This window comes from Hyaena hyaena, unplaced genomic scaffold (genome assembly GCF_003009895.1).
Source record: "Hyaena hyaena isolate Hyena2069 unplaced genomic scaffold, ASM300989v1 scaffold_619, whole genome shotgun sequence".
NCBI lineage: Eukaryota > Metazoa > Chordata > Mammalia > Carnivora > Hyaenidae > Hyaena > Hyaena hyaena.
In genome coordinates, this window is record NW_024081252.1 from 208120 (window position 1) to 214426 (window position 6307).

Genomic DNA, 6307 nt, shown 5'->3' on the forward strand with positions numbered 1-6307 from the left:
AACAGCATATCGCAATATAAAGTTTGCAGTCCACTTGATACAATCAGAGATGGACACATAGACTTAGACCTTACTTGGACAAAAGTTCTTTCTCAGGCTAGGTCTGGTTCTCTTTTCTATTTGGGGAAACCAGAGTATCTCCCCTAATGGATCTGTTTCCCTTGCCTAGCAAGTTATCAACGCAATATTGTTTTGAATTGTCTTAGTGGCCCTTGTGTCTGTTCTGTGATGGGTCCTATCTACTCCTCTCAGTCTATTACACCAGTCAGTAGATCAACATAACTTCCTACTGGTTGGAACATCCATCTATCCATCATCTACTCAGTTATTCTTCTATCCAAGCAATAAATTTTTTAAAACTCTTTTTTAACATCATAATACACTTGGACGATTTTATTTCATACTAGAGTAAACAGATGAAGCAACTGTAGGTGGGAGGAGACTGGTCCTAGGACTCTGGCAATCCTGATCTCTGCCTGGACTCCCCCAAGGACTGAGAAATCAATAACTCGACACAGCTGGTACTCATCAGAATATATTTATGCCAGGCATGCGGTTGAGCATGGGGCAGGAGCAGGAAGTCTGAGCTACTGTATTTGAACCAACCATGGTCCCCACCCTCATGGAGCTTACAGAACAAACCATGAACAAATTATTTCCACAGTAACAAGTGTTACAAAAGGGAAATTATAGGAGTGGCTTAAACACATTACAGGAAAACCACCTAACCTGGGAAGCCAATCAGAGAACTCTGGAAGTGATCTAAAACAACCGGGCAACGGGGCGCCTGGGTGGCTTAGTCGGTTAAGTGTCCGACTTTCGCTTAGGTCATGATCTCACGGTTCATGTGTTCAAGCCCCGCGTCGGGCTCTGTGCTGACTGCCAGCTCAGAGCCTGGAGCCTGTTTCAGTCTGTGACTCTCTCTCTCTCTGACCCTCCCCTGCTCACGCTGTCTCTCTCTCCCAGAAATAAATTAAAAACATTAAAAAAATAAAATAAAATAAAACAACCAGGCAAGGGTTTAGCACTGCAAGAAGGTGAGAAACACAGAAAGAGAACACTCCACAAAAGATTAGCTATACTCATCTGTTCTCTGTTTTTGAAACAGTTCTATCTGACTGCTTATGCTCTTTGAGATCATTAACCACTGGACTATTGTTGCATATAGAAGATACTTCTGAGATGTAAGAATTTTCCAAATAGTTTACATTTTCCTTCACATTTACATATCATTCACATATGGTCTATTACCAAAAAAAGAAAAATCACCACTTCCTTTTGAAATCCAGAACACTGACAAGTGGACTAACATTTACCAAGTACTCAATGCATACAACCCACTGTGCTGAGCATATTGACACGAACTGTATCTTTGGAGTCCTCACAAGAATTTTATAAAGTAGACACTGTGTGCTTTCCCTTTGCAGGAAGGGAAACAGACTGAAACAAAAAGTAACTCACCCAAAGCTGGAATGGTGGAGCTCCAGTGGAAAGCAAGCAGCGTGAAGCCAGAGCCCCTGCTCAGACCATTAGGCAATGTTGCCTCCATTTTGAACAAAAAACCAAAAAAACAAAAAAACCCTCAAGACTACAAAAAGACTTGATAGCTAACACGAACATTCATTTTCCATAAATGAGATTCACGTATTGAAAACCCATGACTATAGCACTTGGTTCCCAGGATCTAAAACCAGAGGTCCCGCTTGGAACTACTCCTAGAAGGTTTTTAACATGGTACCCTTGCATTCTGAAAGGTAACCTGATATTTGATTTCTATTTGCAGAGAGTGTTAAGTGATACAGAAATGCAGGGAGCAATGTACAAAATCAGATAGACTCTGGGGGTCACAGTGTGTCATTTGGAAGTGACCCCTGAGAACCGGAAGATCTAGCTGTTTCAGTTCTTCTGTCGACTCAACACTGGCGTATGAGCTTGGAGCTTTTATAATGAGATTATTCACACCTGTTCTCAAACTTGAGTGTGAGCAGAATCACCTGGAGGGCTGGTTAAAACACAGACTGCTGGGTCCCACACCCAGACCTTCTCATTGTAGCTCTGAGAACCTGTAGTTCTAAGGAGTGCCCAGGTGATGGTAATAATGCTGGTCTAGGACCAGTTTTTGACACACCCAGAAGTCTTCCTTCTTCAAGCATGTGGTGCCTCTACTACTCCTCTCTTTTCCCCATCTAACTTTTCTGATATATTGCTTTTCCTTCATAACAACAGAAAGCTTGTCCATCACTAGAATAAACATGTGGGGTTAGGAAGTGATTACGGTGAAAAATAGAGCAGGACCATGCTTCTGCAATAAACTGTCTTGAAGTCACACTTAAATCCCTAGTTTTTTCTCCTCATATTGAACAAGCACTCTCGTGCATTCTATTTTGCCCAAGGTCAATACTGAGGAACTTCATGAAAATGGAGTTTGGAGTTTGGAGTCAGGCAGCCTGGTTTTCCATGCAAACCTTAAAACTCGTGTTGTTTCTCCATGTGATTCTCATAACGTGTCAGAGAAATCAAGAGCCTATGTCCAGTTCTGGTTTAGCCTTGGGCTGCCAGCCTCCCTTCTGGCCTCAGGGATTTTTTTCCTTCTAAAACGAGGAGCGTAGCCTCTAAGATTCCTCTTCTTCAGCTCCCACTTTCTAAAGAGCTGAGGAGCAGTGGAAGCAAATGCCTGAATGACAATGAATTCTGGTTAGGTAGCACTCGCATTGCACATAACCACTGGGAAAGAAACACACAGCCCCGGCAGAATAATGTTGGGAAAGAGTAGTGAAGGGAAGATGGGAAGAGAAGGTAGAGAGCCATTTGGCACTGGGGCTGGGTCCGAAAAGATGGGAACAAGTGAGTCAGCACATTCGCAGTGATTCGTTCTGTTTACCCTACTTCCCTCCAGTGCATACACAGATCCGTGACACATGGGAGGGTTTTTTAAGACCACGTTATTTATAATGATTTCTCATTTATGCTTGGTAAAGAGTGGAGAGAGGCAAAGGATGCTTGGGCATTTTTACAAGAAGAAAAGCTGCTGTGAATTACATGGTGTATTGCTCATTAAAGGAAAATCCACTCCCTGTGTAGCAGCAAAACATATGCCAACCAGAAATATTATTAAGCCAAATTTGCTCCCATTTAGGTAAAAAGATGAAACTGTCAAAAGTCTACAGTGCTATCATTTCAGAGTTAACACCTGTCACAGAGAAAGGGAAAGTATCTTAGATACATAATCTGTCTTAGAGTCAAGGTCAGAAGCGAGCAGGTCCTTCTTATTTTATTCATTTTTCCACAGGTACGAAAAGATTACATCTAGCAGATGGAGGCTTTTAGCATAAAATAAGCTCCTGTGGCTGCATTTACTTGCAACAACAAGAAATATATGGCTGCAGATGGCCATCTGTTTCTTAATTTTAAGGTTGAGGGCAAAGAAAGTTTTTCAACTTTAGTTTTGGGATTTATTAAATAATCATTATTATTTTTAAACACAGACATCATTAACAACTCCCACCCTGTGCTGTTTGTCATCTAAGATCTTGCATATGGTGTGAGGGTTTTTGCCCGAAATGAACATACAGGGTAACAAACATGCATATCTCAATAACCCTTTTAGAAAAAAAGTGAGCATGTTTGCAAATTAGCACCTGAGCAGCCATTCCTGCTGAGAGCTGAGTTGGCACTGGTGCATTCTTCTTTGTTCTGAGTGATTTATTCACACAGGAATGGGGTTGTTTCTGAAATTATTGGACAGGAAAAGCTGATGGGATTTACTGTCTTTATCCTGAGACTCCCAAATAAGACCAAGGTGATCAAGAATAGAAAGGCCGGACACCAACAAGAGATGTGCACCTTGCACCGATTGAGAACTTCTACGTGGAGGCCCTGCAGAAATTAAGGGGCCCAGATGTTTGAACCTGGCTCAAAGAAGCAGACCGGGCTGCTGTGGGGACGGTGCCTGGAATGTGTTCCGGTAGAAGGAATAGCAGAGGAAAGGTGCAGAGCTTGGGAGATGCTGAAGGGCTGAAGTGCCAACTAAAGGGATAACATGTGATGTAACTCAGAGCAGAAGAGTGCCAGCCAGCCTAACCCCCAGGGGTGAAAAAAGCCCAATTCTATAGGCCCTGCCCTTGATTTCTTGTGCCAGTTTATCACAGTGGCTGAAGAAGCTCAGAGATCCTTCAGCCAATCATATCTTCCAAGGGATACATCAAAGTAGAAAACCTGGGGATCACCTGGGTAGCTCAGTCAATTACACACCCAATTCCAGCTCAGGCCATGATCTCCCCATTCATGGGTTCAAGCTGCGCATCCGGCTCTGTATTGACAGCTCAGAGCCTGGTGCCTGTTTCAGATTTGTGTCTCCTTCTCTCTCTACCCCTCCCCAACTCACACTCTGGCTCTCTCTCTCTCAAAAATAAATAAATATAAAAAAACTTTAAGTAGAAAACCTGGTATTGCAAAACAGAACAAACATAAGTGTTGTGAAAATATCTGTGCCATGACCCTTAGGATCATCAAGCAAAATAATACAATTTATCTAGTTTTAGATGCTGTCGGGGGTTTTCTAAATGCCAATTATTGAAGTCAGGTGATGAAGCTTTCCCAGAAAATCTGCATAAAGACTGAGAGCAGGGATTCCCACAATAGATTCGGGGCTTCCTTCCTGCAACAGAGAATGGCAAGTCAGACATAGTCTCCCAACACTTGGGAATCATCAGTCACTTGTGATTTGAAGAGAAAGGGCTTAGGACACAGGCAATGCTGATACATTAAAATAGATTTGTCTTCTTTCTCTGAGGTAGATCTGCCAATCAGTAACCTAACATTAAGAAACTAAAGTATCCAGATAGCAGGATTTTGCCTCCTAAACCAAATTAACAGATGCAAAAAGACAAAATCTTGTGTTTTTCAGAAGTAGGATCCATCCGCAGTTGATGTATGATGGACACATCTTAAAATATTGTCATCTCTTTAGACACAATATTAGGGCAAAGCATTTAAGCAAACTGTCCTGGAAAATAAAGATTTGAACTTACTACTGACTCAGAGGAAAGTCATTATAGGCTTTTGCAGCTAAAAGTAGTACCAGCAGACCCGCTTGGGAACTACTAGGAGGCTCACTACTTCTCCCTGCTAACCCATGCCACTGTGGGCCAGCTCTGCTCACTGCAGCTTTCTTCTTACATCAGGCCAGAACACCTGTCCCCCTGAACCTTCAGAGAAACAAGCCTGCCTTGCTAGAAGTCTAAGTAAACTTACAGCTCCATAGATCAATAATTTTCACTGGCCAATTCTTTGTATCAACATTTATAACATGATTATGTCTACACTGAACTTCTTCCATAAAATAATTACTTATGTTTGCTTTAAAACCACTCTTTGCAAAGCATCAATGGGCCTTTAACTCCTTAAAACAGAAATATCCATTTGGTAATGGAATTTCATTGATTCTTAGCATCTGGGGGTCTTCTGGGAAGCGATACTTTGAGGTTCTAGAACTGTGCTGTTCCATACAGTAGCTGCTAGTTAGGCTTAGCTATTTTAATTTACATTAATTAAAATAGAATAAAATTAAATATTCAGTTCTTTAGTAGCAAATGCCATATTTCAAATCCCCAGAGCCATGGCTAGTGGCTACCATATTAAACACCATAACATAGAACATTTCCATTATTTCAAAATTTCTTCTGGGGATGCCTAGTGGCTCTGTTGGTTAAGTGTCTGACTCTGGGTTTCAGCTCAGGTCATGATCTCACAGTTTCATGGGTATAAAATTCCTAACAAAGTCTAAAAATAAAATGTGAGGAAGGGGAAGCTAAGATGTTTAAGGTCTTCTGAGAACAGATTACCAAAGTGATCAAGATCCCAGGCTTAAGCAACCTTCTTGGGGCGCCTGGGTGGCTCAGCTGGTTGAGCGTCTGACTATAGCTCAGATCATGATCTCATGGTTCGTGGGTTTGAGCCCCACATCAGGCTCTGTGCCGACAGCTCAGAGCCTGGAGGCTGCTTCAGATTCCCTGTATCCCTCTCTCTCTGCCCCTCCCCCACTCATGCTGTTTCTCTCTGTATCAATAATAATAAACATTAAACATTTTTTTAACAAAGTTTCTTCTTGTGTATGGTATGAGAAAATGATCTAGTTTCATTCTTCTGCATGTTGCTGTCCAGTTCTCCCAGCACCATCTGTTAAAGAGGCTGTCTTTTTTCCATTGGATACTCTTTCCTGATTTGTCAAAGATTAGTTGGCTGTACACTTTTGGGTGCAAATCTGAGTTCTCTATTCCATTGGTCTATGTGTCTGTTTTTGTGCCAA

General features: G+C 41.9%; 1 non-coding gene across 1 annotated transcript; it reads left to right on the forward strand.

Moving 5' to 3' along the window:
• The first annotated feature begins 5885 nt into the window (after positions 1-5885).
• On the forward strand, positions 5886-5970 carry TRNAY-AUA. Its single transcript has one exon. It is a non-coding gene; the product is annotated as a tRNA-Tyr (tRNA).
• The last annotated feature ends 337 nt before the right edge of the window (positions 5971-6307 follow it).